Source organism: Dendrobates tinctorius, unplaced genomic scaffold (genome assembly GCF_039654945.1).
Source record: "Dendrobates tinctorius isolate UK_male_01 unplaced genomic scaffold, ASM3965494v1 ptg000178l, whole genome shotgun sequence".
Classification (NCBI taxonomy): Eukaryota; Metazoa; Chordata; class Amphibia; order Anura; family Dendrobatidae; genus Dendrobates; species Dendrobates tinctorius.
This window is the reverse complement of record NW_027361845.1, coordinates 1,038,577-1,056,142: the sequence shown is the minus strand read 5'-3', so window position 1 is coordinate 1,056,142 and position 17,566 is coordinate 1,038,577. Positions and strand designations below refer to the sequence as shown.

Here is a 17,566-nt window from a genome sequence, read left to right as displayed (position 1 = left end):
TATTGTCAGTTAGAATAAGCAGTTTCTGTTTTCAATCTTAACCCAAACATCGATCAACTTTTAAAAAGATGAAAGAGATACTTGAACGTGACATAATTTAAACATGCATCATTCTGACCAGGAGTAAGGCGCACTACCGTCAGTGTATGAGGACAGCTGTAAAACTTGCTTGCTCCCATAATTCACTTGTAAAGTGCATGAGGAAATATACAGACACCATCTTGAAATTTGCTACTTTAAATCACAGTTTAGAAAAGTAATAACAAGGATGAATTAGGATCTTCACGTTCCGATTCAGGGATTTCCAGTTTAAAGTTTAGATTCTAGTAATAAGCCTGATTTTCTTACAAATTCAAAGATGACAATGGTATGAACAAAGCGATAGGTGTTCCTGGCATTTATTACATTTATTAATGTTTTTAACTCAATTCCCAATAATATTTCTCATCAAAGTATTGTTGATAAGATTTTAATCTATAGAATTAAAAAAACACTTTTTTAAAAACTGTTCTGACCTGTGTCAACAACGTTGTGTTAATCTATTTTCAGTTGGATTACCCAGTTTCTGTTTTCAATCTTAACCCAAACATCGATCAAGCTATAAAAATATGAAAGAGCTGCTTGACCATGACGTGATTTGAATACACAACTTTCTGATATGGATTCAGAAGCACTACAGTTGAATTAAGATCTTCACAATCAGATTCAGTGATTTCCAGTCAAAAATTAAGAATCTGGTAATAAACCCTCTTTTCTTACAAATTCAAAGATGGCAATGGTAAAAATAAATTAATAGGTGCTTATGGCATTAATTACATTTACTAATGTTTGGACCTCAATTCCCAATAACAATTCTTATCAAAGTCCTCTTGAAACGATTATAATCTGTAGAACTAAAAAATGCAGTATCTTAAACCATGCAGCCTGGTAGCAACAAAGTCGAGTTAACTTTTGTCAGTTGGACTACGCTGTTACTGTTTTCAATAATAACCCAAACATCAATCAAGATATGAAAAGCTGAATGACCCCGACGTGATTTGAACACGCAACCTTCTGATCAGGAGTCAGACGCGCTACTGTTGCTCCACGAGGTCAGTTGAAAAGTGTTGTTGCTCCCATACTTCACATGAAAAGTGCATGATAAAATATATGGACACCATCTTGAAATTTGCTACTTATAATCACAGTTTGGAAAAGGTATAAACAAGGATGAATTAAGGTCTTCACTTTCAGATTCAGGGATTTCCAATTAAAAATTTAGAATATAGTAATAAACCCTTTTTTCTTACAAATTCAAAGATGACAATGGTATGAACAAATTAATAGGTGTTTCTGACTTGCCACAAATTTCCTGTTTTGAACTCAGTTCCCAATGATATATCTCATCAAAGGATTGTTGAAAAGATTTTATTCAGTAGAATTAAAAAAGCAATTTTTTCAAACACTTTCCTGACAGGTGGCAACAAGATCATGATAATCTATTGTCAGTTAGAATACGCAGTTTCTGTTTTCAATCTTAACCCAAACATCGATCAACTTTTAAAAAGATGAAAGAGATACTTGAACGTGACATAATTTAAACATGCATCATTCTGACCAGGAGTAAGGCGCACTACCGTCAGCGTATGAGGACAGCAGTAAAACTTGCTTGCTCCCATAATTCACTTGTAAAGTGCATGAGGAAATATACAGACACCATCTTGAAATTTGCTACTTTAAATCACAGTTTAGAAAAGTAATAACAAGGATGAATTAGGATCTTCACGTTCCGATTCAGGGATTTCCAGTTTAAAGTTTAGATTCTAGTAATAAGCCTGATTTTCTTACAAATTCAAAGATGACAATGGTATGAACAAAGCGATAGGTGTTCCTGGCATTTATTACATTTATTAATGTTTTTAACTCAATTCCCAATAATATTTCTCATCAAAGTATTGTTGATAAGATTTTAATCTATAGAATTAAAAAAACACTTTTTTAAAAACTGTTCTGACCTGTGTCAACAACGTTGTGTTAATCTATTTTCAGTTGGATTACCCAGTTTCTGTTTTCAATCTTAACCCAAACATCGATCAAGCTATAAAAATATGAAAGAGCTGCTTGACCATGACGTGATTTGAATACACAACTTTCTGATATGGATTCAGAAGCACTACAGTTGAATTAAGATCTTCACAATCAGATTCAGTGATTTCCAGTCAAAAATTAAGAATCTGGTAATAAACCCTCTTTTCTTACAAATTCAAAGATGGCAATGGTAAAAATAAATTAATAGGTGCTTATGGCATTAATTACATTTATTAATGTTTGGAACTCAATTCCCAATAACAATTCCTATCAAAGTCCTCTTGAAACGATTATAATCTGTAGAACTAAAAAATGCAGTTTCTTAAACACTGCAGCCTGGTAGCAACAAAGTCGAGTTAACTTTTGTCAGTTGGACTACGCAGTTACTGTTTTCAATAATAACCCAAACATCAATCAAGATATGAAAAGACATAAAGAGCTGATTGACCCCAACGTGATTTGAACACGCAACCTTCTGATCTGGAGTGAGACGCGCTACCGTTGCGCCACGAGGTCAGTTGAAAAGTGTTGTTGCTCCCATACTTCACATGAAAAGTGCATGATAAAATATATGGACACCATCTTGAAATTTGCTACTTATAATCACAGTTTGGAAAAGATATAAACAAGGATGAATTAAGGTCTTCACTTTCAGATTCAGGGATTTCCAATTAAAAATTTAGAATATAGTAATAAACCCTTTTTTCTTACAAATTCAAAGATGACAATGGTATGAACAAATTAATAGGTGTTTCTGACTTGCCACAAATTTCCTGTTTTGAACTCAGTTCCCAATGATATATCTCATCAAAGGATTGTTGAAAAGATTTTATTCAGTAGAATTAAAAACGCAATTTTTCAAACACTTTCCTGACAGGTGGCAACAAGATCATGATAATCTATTGTCAGTTAGAATACGCAGTTTCTGTTTTCAATCTTAACCCAAACATCGATCAACTTTTAAAAAGATGAAAGAGATACTTGAACGTGACATAATTTAAACATGCATCATTCTGACCAGGAGTAAGGCGCACTACCGTCAGCGTATGAGGACAGCAGTAAAACTTGCTTGCTCCCATAATTCACTTGTAAAGTGCATGAGGAAATATACAGACACCATCTTGAAATTTGCTACTTTAAATCACAGTTTAGAAAAGTAATAACAAGGATGAATTAGGATCTTCACGTTCCGATTCAGGGATTTCCAGTTTAAAGTTTAGATTCTAGTAATAAGCCTGATTTTCTTACAAATTCAAAGATGACAATGGTATGAACAAAGCGATAGGTGTTCCTGGCATTTATTACATTTATTAATGTTTTTAACTCAATTCCCAATAATATTTCTCATCAAAGTATTGTTGATAAGATTTTAATCTATAGAATTAAAAAAACACTTTTTTAAAAACTGTTCTGACCTGTGTCAACAACGTTGTGTTAATCTATTTTCAGTTGGATTACCCAGTTTCTGTTTTCAATCTTAACCCAAACATCGATCAAGCTATAAAAATATGAAAGAGCTGCTTGACCATGACGTGATTTGAATACACAACTTTCTGATATGGATTCAGAAGCACTACAGTTGAATTAAGATCTTCACAATCAGATTCAGTGATTTCCAGTCAAAAATTAAGAATCTGGTAATAAACCCTCTTTTCTTACAAATTCAAAGATGGCAATGGTAAAAATAAATTAATAGGTGCTTATGGCATTAATTACATTTACTAATGTTTGGACCTCAATTCCCAATAACAATTCTTATCAAAGCCCTCTTGAAACGATTATAATCTGTAGAACTAAAAAATGCAGTATCTTAAACACTGCAGCCTGGTAGCAACAAAGTCGAGTTAACTTTTGTCAGTTGGACTACGCTGTTACTGTTTTCAATAATAACCCAAACATCAATCAAGATATGAAAAGACATAAAGAGCTGATTGACCCCGACGTGATTTGAACACGCAACCTTCTGATCTGAAGTCAGACGCGCTACTGTTGCGCCACGAGGTCAGTTGCAAAGTGTTGTTGCTCCCATACTTCACATGAAAAGTGCATGATAAAATATATGGACACCATCTTGAAATTTGCTACTTATAATCACAGTTTGGAAAAGATATAAACAAGGATGAATTAAGGTCTTCACTTTCAGATTCAGGGATTTCAAATTAAAAATTTAGAATATAGTAATAAACCCTTTTTTCTTACAAATTCAAAGATGACAATGGTATGAACAAATTAATAGGTGTTTCTGACTTGCCACAAATTTCCTGTTTTGAACTCAGTTCCCAATGATATATCTCATCAAAGGATTGTTGAAAAGATTTTATTCAGTAGAATTAAAAAAGCAATTTTTCAAACACTTTCCTGACAGGTGGCAACAAGATCATGATAATCTATTGTCAGTTAGAATACGCAGTTTCTGTTTTCAATCTTAACCCAAACATCGATCAACTTTTAAAAAGATGAAAGAGATACTTGAACGTGACATAATTTAAACATGCATCATTCTGACCAGGAGTAAGGCGCACTACCGTCAGTGTATGAGGACAGCAGTAAAACTTGCTTGCTCCCATAATTCACTTGTAAAGTGCATGAGGAAATATACAGACACCATCTTGAAATTTGCTACTTTAAATCACAGTTTAGAAAAGTAATAACAAGGATGAATTAGGATCTTCACGTTCCGATTCAGGGATTTCCAGTTTAAAGTTTAGATTCTAGTAATAAGCCTGATTTTCTTACAAATTCAAAGATGACAATGGTATGAACAAAGCGATAAGTGTTCCTAGCATTTATTACATTTATTAATGTTTTTAACTCAGTTCCCAATAATATTTCTCATCAAAGTATTGTTGATAAGATTTTAATCTATAGAATTAAAAAAACACTTTTTTAAAAACTGTTCTGACCTGTGTCAACAACGTTGTGTTAATCTGTTTTCAGTTGGATTACCCAGTTTCTGTTTTCAATCTTAACCCAAACATCGATCAAGCTATAAAAATATGAAAGAGCTGCTTGACCATGACGTGATTTGAATACACAACTTTCTGATATGGATTCAGAAGCACTACAGTTGAATTAAGATCTTCACAATCAGATTCAGTGATTTCCAGTCAAAAATTAAGAATCTGGTAATAAACCCTCTTTTCTTACAAATTCATAGATGGCAATGGTAAAAATAAATTAATAGGTGCTTATGGCATTAATTACATTTATTAATGCTTGGAACTCAATTCCCAATAACAATTCTTATCAAAGTCCTCTTGAAACGATTATAATCTGTAGAACTAAAAAATGCAGTTTCTTAAACACTGCAGCCTGGTAGCAACAAAGTCGAGTTAACTTTTGTCAAGTTGGACTACGCAGTTGCTGTTTTCAATAATAACCCAAACATCAATCAAGATATGAAAAGACATAAAGAGCTGATTGACCTCGACGTGATTTGAACACGCAACCTTCTGATCTGGAGTCAGACGCGCTACCGTTGCGCCACGAGGTCATTTGAACAGTGTTGTTGCTCCCATACTTCACATGAAAAGTGCATGATAAAATATATGGACACCATCTTGAAATTTGCTACTTATAATCACAGTTTGGAAAATATATAAACAAGGATGAATTAAGGTCTTCACTTTCAGATTCAGGGATTTCCAATTAAAAATTTAGAATATAGTAATAAACCCTTTTTTCTTACAAATTCAAAGATGACAATGGTATGAACAAATTAATAGGTGTTTCTGACTTGCCACAAATTTCCTGTTTTGAACTCAGTTCCCAATGATATATCTCATCAAAGGATTGTTGAAAAGATTTTATTCAGTAGAATTAAAAAAGCAATTTTTCAAACACTTTCCTGACAGGTGGCAACAAGATCATGATAATCTATTGTCAGTTAGAATACGCAGTTTCTGTTTTCAATCTTAACCCAAACATCGATCAACTTTTAAAAAGATGAAAGAGATACTTGAACGTGACATAATTTAAACATGCATCATTCTGACCAGGAGTAAGGCGCACTACCGTCAGTGTATGAGGACAGCTGTAAAACTTACTTGCTCCCATAATTCACTTGTAAAGTGCATGAGGAAATATACAGACACCATCTTGAAATTTGCTACTTTAAATCACAGTTTAGAAAAGTAATAACAAGGATGAATTAGGATCTTCACGTTCCGATTCAGGGATTTCCAGTTTAAAGTTTAGATTCTAGTAATAAGCCTGATTTTCTTACAAATTCAAAGATGACAATGGTATGAACAAAGCGATAGGTGTTCCTGGCATTTATTACATTTATTAATGTTTTTAACTCAATTCCCAATAATATTTCTCATCAAAGTATTGTTGATAAGATTTTAATCTATAGAATTAAAAAAACACTTTTTTAAAAACTGTTCTGACCTGTGTCAACAACGTTGTGTTAATCTATTTTCAGTTGGATTACCCAGTTTCTGTTTTCAATCTTAACCCAAACATCGATCAAGCTATAAAAATATGAAAGAGCTGCTTGACCATGACGTGATTTGAATACACAACTTTCTGATATGGATTCAAAAGCACTACAGTTGAATTAAGATCTTCACAATCAGATTCAGTGATTTCCAGTCAAAAATTAAGAATCTGGTAATAAACCCTCTTTTCTTACAAATTCAAAGATGGCAACGGTAAAAATAAATTAATAGGTGCTTATGGCATTAATTACATTTACTAATGTTTGGACCTCAATTCCCAGTAACAATTCTTATCAAAGTCCTCTTGAAACGATTATAATCTGTAGAACTAAAAAATGCAGTATCTTAAACACTGCAGCCTGGTAGCAACATAGTCGAGTTAACTTTTGTCAGTTGGACTACGCTGTTACTGTTTTCAATAATAACCCAAACATCAATCAAGATATGAAAAGACATAAAGAGCTGATTGACCCCGACGTCATTTGAACACACAACCTTGTGCTCTGAAGTCAGACGCGCTACTGTTGCGCCACGAGGTCAGTTGAAAAGTGTTGTTGCTCCCATACTTCACATGAAAAGTGCATGATAAAATATATGGACACCATCTTGAAATTTGCTACTTATAATCACAGTTTGGAAAAGGTATAAACAAGGATGAATTAAGGTCTTCACTTTCAGATTCAGGGATTTCCAATTAAAAATTTAGAATATAGTAATAAACCCTTTTTTCTTACAAATTCAAAGATGACAATGGTATGAACAAATTAATAGGTGTTTCTGACTTGCCACAAATTTCCTGTTTTGAACTCAGTTCCCAATGATATATCTCATCAAAGGATTGTTGAAAAGATTTTATTCAGTAGAATTAAAAAAGCAATTTTTCAAACACTTTCCTGACAGGTGGCAACAAGATCATGATAATCTATTGTCAGTTAGAATACGCAGTTTCTGTTTTCAATCTTAACCCAAACATCGATCAACTTTTAAAAAGATGAAAGAGATACTTGAACGTGACATAATTTAAACATGCATCATTCTGACCAGGAGTAAGGCGCACTACCGTCAGTGTATGAGGACAGCAGTAAAACTTGCTTGCTCCCATAATTCACTTGTAAAGTGCATGAGGAAATATACAGACACCATCTTGAAATTTGCTACTTTAAATCACAGTTTAGAAAAGTAATAACAAGGATGAATTAGGATCTTCACGTTCCGATTCAGGGATTTCCAGTTTAAAGTTTAGATTCTAGTAATAAGCCTGATTTTCTTACAAATTCAAAGATGACAATGGTATGAACAAAGCGATAGGTGTTCCTGGCATTTATTACATTTATTAATGTTTTTAACTCAATTCCCAATAATATTTCTCATCAAAGTATTGTTGGTAAGATTTTAATCTATAGAATTAAAAAAACACTTTTTTAAAAACTGTTCTGACCTGTGTCAACAACGTTGTGTTAATCTATTTTCAGTTGGATTACCCAGTTTCTGTTTTCAATCTTAACCCAAACATCGATCAAGCTATAAAAATATGAAAGAGCTGCTTGACCATGACGTGATTTGAATACACAACTTTCTGATATGGATTCAGAAGCACTACAGTTGAATTAAGATCTTCACAATCAGATTCAGTGAACAAATTAATAGGTGTTTCTGACTTGCCACAAATTTCCTGTTTTGAACTCAGTTCCCAATGATATATCTCATCAAAGGATTGTTGAAAAGATTTTATTCAGTAGAATTAAAAAAGCAATTTTTCAAACACTTTCCTGACAGGTGGCAACAAGATCATGATAATCTATTGTCAGTTAGAATACGCAGTTTCTGTTTTCAATCTTAACCCAAACATCGATCAACTTTTAAAAAGATGAAAGAGATACTTGAACGTGACATAATTTAAACATGCATCATTCTGACCAGGAGTAAGGCGCACTACCATCAGTGTATGAGGACAGCAGTAAAACTTGCTTGCTCCCATAATTCACTTGTAAAGTGCATGAGGAAATATACAGACACCATCTTGAAATTTGCTACTTTAAATCACAGTTTAGAAAAGTAATAACAAGGATGAATTAGGATCTTCACGTTCCGATTCAGGGATTTCCAGTTTAAAGTTTAGATTCTAGTAATAAGCCTGATTTTCTTACAAATTCAAAGATGACAATGGTATGAACAAAGCGATAGGTGTTCCTGGCATTTATTACATTTATTAATGTTTTTAACTCAATTCCCAATAATATTTCTCATCAAAGTATTGTTGATAAGATTTTAATCTATAGAATTAAAAAAACACTTTTTTAAAAACTGTTCTGACCTGTGTCAACAATGTTGTGTTAATCTATTTTCAGTTGGATTACCCAGTTTCTGTTTTCAATCTTAACCCAAACATCGATCAAGCTATAAAAATATGAAAGAGCTGCTTGACCATGACGTGATTTGAATACACAACTTTCTGAAATGGATTCAGAAGCACTACAGTTGAATTAAGATCTTCACAATCAGATTCAGTGATTTCCAGTCAAAAATTAAGAATCTGGTAATAAACCCTCTTTTCTTACAAATTCATAGATGGCAATGGTAAAAATAAATTAACAGGTGCTTATGGCATTAATTACATTTATTAATGTTTGGAACTCAATTCCCAATAACAATTCTTATTAAAGTCCTCTTGAAACGATTATAATCTGTAGAACTAAAAAATGCAGTTTCTTAAACACTGCAGCCTGGTAGCAACAAAGTCGAGTTAACTTTTGTCAAGTTGGACTACGCAGTTGCTGTTTTCAATAATAACCCAAACATCAATCAAGATATGAAAAGACATAAAGAGCTGGTTGACCTCAAAGTGATTTGAACACACAGCCTTCTGATCTGGAGTCAGACGCGCTACCGTTGCGCCACGAGGTCAGTTGAAAAGTGTTGTTGCTCCCATACTTCACATGAAAAGTGCATGATAAAATATATGGACACCATCTTGAAATTTGCTACTTACAATCACAGTTTGGAAAAGATATAAACAAGGATGAATTAAGGTCTTCACTTTCAGATTCAGGGATTTCCAATTAAAAATTTAGAATATAGTAATAAACCCTTTTTTCTTACAAATTCAAAGATGACAATGGTATAAACAAATTAATAGGTGTTTCTGACTTGCCACAAATTTCCTGTTTTGAACTCAGTTCCCAATGATATATCTCATCAAAGGTAGAAAGTTTAGATTCTAGTAATAAGCCTGATTTTCTTACAAATTCAAAGATGACAATGGTATGAACAAAGCGATAGGTGTTCCTGGCATTTATTAATGTTTTTAACTCAATTCCCAATAATATTTCTCATCAAAGTATTGTTGATAAGATTTTAATCTATAGAATTAAAAAAACACTTTTTTAAAAACTGTTCTGACCTGTGTCAACAACGTTGTGTTAATCTATTTTCAGTTGGATTACCCAGTTTCTGTTTTCAATCTTAACCCAAACATCGATCAAGCTATAAAAATATGAAAGAGCTGCTTGACCATGACGTGATTTGAATACACAACTTTCTGATATGGATTCAGAAGCACTACAGTTGAATTAAGATCTTCACAATCAGATTCAGTGATTTCCAGTCAAAAATTAAGAATCTGGTAATAAACCCTCTTTTCTTACAAATTCAAAGATGGCAATGGTAAAAATAAATTAATAGGTGCTTATGGCATTAATTACATTTATTAATGTTTGGAACTCAATTCCCAATAACAATTCTTATCAAAGTCCTCTTGAAACGATTATAATCTGTAGAACTAAAAAATGCAGTTTCTTAAACACTGCAGCCTGGTAGCAACAAAGTCGAGTTAACTTTTGTCAAGTTGGACTACGCAGTTGCTGTTTTCAATAATAACCCAAGCATCAATTAAGATATGAAAAGACATAAAGAGCTGATTGACCCCGACGTGATTTGAACACGCAACCTTCTGATCTGGAGTCAGACGCGCTACCGTTGCTCCACGAGGTCAGTTGAAAAGTGTTGTTGCTCCCATACTTCACATGAAAAGTGCATGATAAAATATATGGACACCATCTTGAAATTTGCTACTTATAATCACAGTTTGGAAAAGGTATAAACAAGGATGAATTAAGGTCTTCACTTTCAGATTCAGGGATTTCCAATTAAAAATTTAGAATATAGTAATAAACCCTTTTTTCTTACAAATTCAAAGATGACAATGGTATGAACAAATTAATAGGTGTTTCTGACTTGCCACAAATTTCCTGTTTTGAACTCAGTTCCCAATGATATATCTCATCAAAGGATTGTTGAAAAGATTTTATTCAGTAGAATTAAAACAGCAATTTTTCAAACACTTTCCTGACAGGTGGCAACAAGATCATGATAATCTATTGTCAGTTAGAATACGCAGTTTCTGTTTTCAATCTTAACCCAAACATCGATCAACTTTTAAAAAGATGAAAGAGATACTTGAACGTGACATAATTTAAACATGCATCATTCTGACCAGGAGTAAGGCGCACTACCGTCAGTGTATGAGGACAGCAGTAAAACTTGCTTGCTCCCATAATTCACTTGTAAAGTGCATGAGGAAATATACAGACACCATCTTGAAATTTGCTACTTTAAATCACAGTTTAGAAAAGTAATAACAAGGATGAATTAGGATCTTCACGTTCCGATTCAGGGATTTCCAGTTTAAAGTTTAGATTCTAGTAATAAGCCTGATTTTCTTACAAATTCAAAGATGACAATGGTATGAACAAAGCGATAGGTGTTCCTGGCATTTATTACATTTATTAATGTTTTTAACTCAATTCCCAATAATATTTCTCATCAAAGTATTGTTGATAAGATTTTAATCTATAGAATTAAAAAACCACTTTTTTAAAAACTGTTCTGACCTGTGTCAACAACGTTGTGTTAATCTATTTTCAGTTGGATTACCCAGTTTCTGTTTTCAATCTTAACCCAAACATCGATCAAGCAATAAAAATATGAAAGAGCTGCTTGACCATGACGTGATTTGAATACACAACTTTCTGATATGGATTCAGAAGCACTACAGTTGAATTAAGATCTTCACAATCAGATTCAGTGATTTCCAGTCAAAAATTAAGAATCTGGTAATAAACCCTCTTTTCTTACAAATTCAAAGATGGCAATGGTAAAAATAAATTAATAGGTGCTTATGGCATTAATTACATTTATTAATGTTTGGAACTCAATTCCCAATAACAATTCTTATCAAAGTCCTCTTGAAACGATTATAATCTGTAGAACTAAAAAATGCAGTTTCTTAAACACTGCAGCCTGGTAGCAACAAAGTCGAGTTAACTTTTGTCAAGTTGGACTACGCAGTTGCTGTTTTCAATAATAACAAAAGCATCAATTAAGATATGAAAAGACATAAAGAGCTGATTGACCCCGACGTGATTTGAACACGCAACCTTCTGATCTGGAGTCAGATGGGCTACCATTGCGCCACGATGTCAGTTGAAAAGTGTTGTTGCTCCCATACTTCACATGAAAAGTGCATGATAAAATATATGGACACCATCTTGAGATTTGCTACTTATAATCACAGTTTGGAAAAGATATAAACAAGGATGAATTAAGGTCTTCACTTTCAGATTCAGGGATTTCCAATTAAAAATTTAGAATATACTGTAGTAATAAACCCTTTTTTCTTACAAATTCAAAGATGACAATGGTATGAACAAATTAATAGGTGTTTCTGACTTGCCACAAATTTCCTGTTTTGAACTCAGTTCCCAATGATATATCTCATCAAAGGATTGTTGAAAAGATTTTATTCAGTAGAATTAAAAAAGCAATTTTTCAAACACTTTCCTGACAGGTGGCAACAAGATCATGATAATCTATTGTCAGTTAGAATACGCAGTTTCTGTTTTCAATCTTAACCCAAACATCGATCAACTTTTAAAAAGATGAAAGAGATACTTGAACATGACATAATTTAAACATGCATCATTCTGACCAGGAGTAAGGCGCACTACCGTCAGTGTATGAGGACAGCTGTAAAACTTGCTTGCTCCCATAATTCACTTGTAAAGTGCATGAGGAAATATACAGACACCATCTTGAAATTTGCTACTTTAAATCACAGTTTAGAAAAGTAATAACAAGGATGAATTAGGATCTTCACGTTCCGATTCAGGGATTTCCAGTTTAAAGTTTAGATTCTAGTAATAAGCCTGATTTTCTTACAAATTCAAAGATGACAATGGTATGAACAAAGCGATAGGTGTTCCTGGCATTTATTACATTTATTAATGTTTTTAACTCAATTCCCAATAATATTTCTCATCAAAGTATTGTTGATAAGATTTTAATCTAAAGAATTAAAAAAACACTTTTTTAAAAACTGTTCTGACCTGTGTCAACAATGTTGTGTTAATCTATTTTCAGTTGGATTACCCAGTTTCTGTTTTCAATCTTAACCCAAACATCGATCAAGCTATAAAAATATGAAAGAGCTGCTTGACCATGACGTGATTTGAATACACAACTTTCTGATATGGATTCAGAAACACTACAGTTGAATTAAGATCTTCACAATCAGATTCAGTGATTTCCAGTCAAAAATTAAGAATCTGGTAATAAACCCTCTTTTCTTACAAATTCAAAGATGGCAATGGTAAAAATAAATTAATAGGTGCTTATGGCATTAATTACATTTACTAATGTTTGGACCTCAATTCCCAATAACAATTCTTATCAAAGTCCTCTTGAAACGATTATAATCTGTAGAACTAAAAAATGCAGTATCTTAAACACTGCAGCCTGGTAGCAACAAAGTCGAGTTAACTTTTGTCAGTTGGACTACGCTGTTACTGTTTTCAATAATAACACAAACATCAATTAAGATATGAAAAGACATAAAGAGCTGATTGACCCCGACGTGATTTGAACACGCAACCTTCTGAAATGGAGTCAGACGCGCTACTGTTGCGCCACGAGGTCAGTTGAACAGTGTTGTTGCTCCCATACTTCACATGAAAAGTGCATGATAAAATATATGGACACCATCTTGAAATTTGCTACTTATAATCACAGTTTGGAAAAGGTATAAACAAGGATGAATTAAGGTCTTCACTTTCAGATTTAGGGATTTCCAATTAAAAATTTAGAATATAGTAATAAACCCTTTTTTCTTACAAATTCAAAGATGACAATGGTATGAACAAATTAATAGGTGTTTCTGACTTGCCACAAATTTCCTGTTTTGAACTCAGTTCCCAATGATATATCTCATCAAAGGATTGTTGAAAAGATTTTATTCAGTAGAATTAAAAAAGCAATTTTTCAAACACTTTCCTGAGAGGTGGCAACAAGATCATGATAATCTATTGTCAGTTAGAATACGCAGTTTCTGTTTTCAATCTTAACCCAAACATCGATCAACTTTTAAAAAGATGAAAGAGATACTTGAACGTGACATAATTTAAACATGCATCATTCTGACCAGGAGTAAGGCGCACTACCGTCAGTGTATGAGGACAGCTGTAAAACTTGCTTGCTCCCATAATTCACTTGTAAAGTGCATGAGGAAATATACAGACACCATCTTGAAATTTGCTACTTTAAATCACAGTTTAGAAAAGTAATAACAAGGATGAATTAGGATCTTCACGTTCCGATTCAGGGATTTCCAGTTTAAAGTTTAGATTCTAGTAATAAGCCTGATTTTCTTACAAATTCAAAGATGACAATGGTATGAACAAAGCGATAGGTGTTCCTGGCATTTATTACATTTATTAATGTTTTTAACTCAATTCCCAATAATATTTCTCATCAAAGTATTGTTGATAAGATTTTAATCTATAGAATTAAAAAAACACTTTTTTAAAAACTGTTCTGACCTGTGTCAACAACGTTGTGTTAATCTATTTTCAGTTGGATTACCCAGTTTCTGTTTTCAATCTTAACCCAAACATCGATCAAGCTATAAAAATATGAAAGAGCTGCTTGACCATGACGTGATTTGAATACACAACTTTCTGATATGGATTCAGAAGCACTACAGTTGAATTAAGATCTTCACAATCAGATTCAGTGATTTCCAGTCAAAAATTAAGAATCTGGTAATAAACCCTCTTTTCTTACAAATTCAAAGATGGCAATGGTAAAAATAAATTAATAGGTGCTTATGGCATTAATTACATTTACTAATGTTTGGACCTCAATTCCCAATAACAATTCTTATCAAAGTCCTCTTGAAACGATTATAATCTGTAGAACTAAAAAATGCAGTATCTTAAACACTGCAGCCTGGTAGCAACAAAGTCGAGTTAACTTTTGTCAGTTGGACTACGCTGTTACTGTTTTCAATAATAACCCAAACATCAATCAAGATATGAAAAGACATAAAGAGCTGATTGATCCCGACGTGATTTGAACACGCAACCTTCTGAAATGGAGTCAGACGCGCTACTGTTGCGCCACGAGGTCAGTTGAACAGTGTTGTTGCTCCCACACTTCACATGAAAAGTGCATGATAAAATATATGGACACCATCTTGAAATTTGCTACTTATAATCACAGTTTGGAAAAGGTATAAACAAGGATGAATTAAGGTCTTCACTTTCAGATTTAGGGATTTCCAATTAAAAATTTAGAATATAGTAATAAACCCTTTTTTCTTACAAATTCAAAGATGACAATGGTATGAACAAATTAATAGGTGTTTCTGACTTGCCACAAATTTCCTGTTTTGAACTCAGTTCCCAATGATATATCTCATCAAAGGATTGTTGAAAAGATTTTATTCAGTATAATTAAAAAAGCAATTTTTCAAACACTTTCCTGACAGGTGGCAACAAGATCATGATAATCTATTGTCAGTTAGAATACGCAGTTTCTGCTTTCAATCTTAACCCAAACATCGAGCAACTTTTAAAAAGATGAAAGAGATACTTGAACGTGACATAATTTAAACATGCATCATTCTGACCAGGAGTAAGGCGCACTACCGTCAGTGTATGAGGACAGCAGTAAAACTTGCTTGCTCCCATAATTCACTTGTAAAGTGCATGAGGAAATATACAGACACCATCTTGAAATTTGCTACTTTAAATCACAGTTTAGAAAAGTAATAACAAGGATGAATTAGAATCTTCACGTTCCGATTCAGGGATTTCCAGTTTAAAGTTTAGATTCTAGTAATAAGCCTGATTTTCTTACAAATTCAAAGATGACAATGGTATGAACAAAGCGATAGGTGTTCCTGGCATTTATTACATTTATTAATGTTTTTAACTCAATTCCCAATAATATTTCTCATCAAAGTATTGTTGATAAGATTTTAATCTATAGAATTAAGAAAACACTTTTTTAAAAACTGTTCTGACCTGTGTCAACAACGTTGTGTTAATCTATTTTCAGTTGGATTACCCAGTTTCTGTTTTCAATCTTAACCCAAACATCGATCAAGCTATAAAAATATGAAAGAGCTGCTTGACCATGACGTGATTTGAATACACAACTTTCTGATATGGATTCAGAAGCACTACAGTTGAATTAAGATCTTCACAATCAGATTCAGTGATTTCCAGTCAAAAATTAAGAATCTGGTAATAAACCCTCTTTTCTTACAAATTCAAAGATGGCAATGGTAAAAATAAATTAATAGGTGCTTATGGCATTAATTACATTTATTAATGTTTGGAACTCAATTCCCAATAACAATTCCTATCAAAGTCCTCTTGAAACGATTATAATCTGTAGAACTAAAAAATGCAGTTTCTTAAACACTGCAGCCTGGTAGCAACAAAGTCGAGTTAACTTTTGTCAGTTGGACTACGCAGTTACTGTTTTCAATAATAACCCAAACATCAATCAAGATATGAAAAGACATAAAGAGCTGATTGACCCCGACGTGATTTGAACACGCAACCTTCTGATCTGGAGTCAGAAGCGCTACCGTTGCACCACGGGGTCAGTTGAAAAGTGTTGTTGCTCCCATACTTCACATGAAAAGTGCATGATAAAATATATGGACACCATCTTGAAATTTGCTACTTATAATCACAGTTTGGAAAAGATATAAACAAGGATGAATTAAGGTCTTCACTTTCAGATTCAGGGATTTCCAATTAAAAATTTAGAATATAGTAATAAACCCTTTTTTCTTACAAATTCAAAGATGACAATGGTATGAACAAATTAATAGGTGTTTCTCACTTGCCACAAATTTTCTGTTTTGAACTCAGTTCCCAATGATATATCTCATCAAAGGATTGTTGAAAAGATTTTATTCAGTAGAATTAAAAAAGCAATTTTTCAAACACTTTCCTGACAGGTGGCAACAAGATCATGATAATCTATTGTCAGTTAGAATATGCAGTTTCTGTTTTCAATCTTAACCCAAACATCGATCAACTTTTAAAAAGATGAAAGAGATACTTGAACATGACATAATTTAAACATGCATCATTCTGACCAGGAGTAAGGCGCACTACCGTCAGTGTATGAGGACAGCTGTAAAACTTGCTTGCTCCCATAATTCACTTGTAAAGTGCATGAGGAAATATACAGACACCATCTTGAAATTTGCTACTTTAAATCACAGTTTAGAAAAGTAATAACAAGGATGAATTAGGATCTTCACGTTCCGATTCAGGGATTTCCAGTTTAAAGTTTAGATTCTAGAAAATAAGCCTGATTTTCTTACAAATTCAAAGATGACAATGGTATGAACAAAGCGATAGGTGTTCCTGGCATTTATTACATTTATTAATGTTTTTAACTCAATTCCCAATAATATTTCTCATCAAAGTATTGTTGATAAGATTTTAATCTATAGAATTAAAAAAACACTTTTTTAAAAACTGTTCTGACCTGTGTCAACAACGTTGTGTTAATCTATTTTCAGTTGGATTACCCAGTTTCTGTTTTCAATCTTAACCCAAACATCGATCAAGCTATAAAATTATGAAAGAGCTGCTTGACCATGACGTGATTTGAATACACAACTTTCTGATATGGATTCAGAAGCACTACAGTTGAATTAAGATCTTCACAATCAGATTCAGTGAACAAATTAATAG

The 17,566-nt window shown here is 32.9% G+C and overlaps 8 non-coding genes across 8 annotated transcripts; all 8 read right to left on the bottom strand.

The window, feature by feature from the left end:
• Window positions 1-1,022: 1,022 nt before the first annotated feature.
• TRNAR-CCU (transfer RNA arginine (anticodon CCU)) lies at window positions 1,023-1,094 on the bottom strand. Its single transcript has one exon. It is a non-coding gene; the product is annotated as a tRNA-Arg (tRNA).
• A 1,417-nt stretch (window positions 1,095-2,511) lies between these two features.
• Window positions 2,512-2,583, bottom strand: TRNAW-CCA (transfer RNA tryptophan (anticodon CCA)). Its single transcript has one exon. It is a non-coding gene; the product is annotated as a tRNA-Trp (tRNA).
• Window positions 2,584-5,488: 2,905 nt separating this feature from the next.
• On the bottom strand, window positions 5,489-5,560 carry TRNAW-CCA (transfer RNA tryptophan (anticodon CCA)). The gene has a single exon. It is a non-coding gene; the product is annotated as a tRNA-Trp (tRNA).
• Window positions 5,561-9,341: 3,781 nt separating this feature from the next.
• On the bottom strand, window positions 9,342-9,413 carry TRNAW-CCA (transfer RNA tryptophan (anticodon CCA)). The gene has a single exon. It is a non-coding gene; the product is annotated as a tRNA-Trp (tRNA).
• A 1,014-nt stretch (window positions 9,414-10,427) lies between these two features.
• On the bottom strand, window positions 10,428-10,499 carry TRNAW-CCA (transfer RNA tryptophan (anticodon CCA)). Its single transcript has one exon. It is a non-coding gene; the product is annotated as a tRNA-Trp (tRNA).
• Window positions 10,500-11,916: 1,417 nt separating this feature from the next.
• On the bottom strand, window positions 11,917-11,988 carry TRNAW-CCA (transfer RNA tryptophan (anticodon CCA)). Its single transcript has one exon. It is a non-coding gene; the product is annotated as a tRNA-Trp (tRNA).
• A 1,421-nt stretch (window positions 11,989-13,409) lies between these two features.
• Window positions 13,410-13,481, bottom strand: TRNAW-CCA (transfer RNA tryptophan (anticodon CCA)). The gene has a single exon. It is a non-coding gene; the product is annotated as a tRNA-Trp (tRNA).
• Window positions 13,482-16,385: 2,904 nt separating this feature from the next.
• On the bottom strand, window positions 16,386-16,457 carry TRNAW-CCA (transfer RNA tryptophan (anticodon CCA)). The gene has a single exon. It is a non-coding gene; the product is annotated as a tRNA-Trp (tRNA).
• Window positions 16,458-17,566: the final 1,109 nt, after the last annotated feature.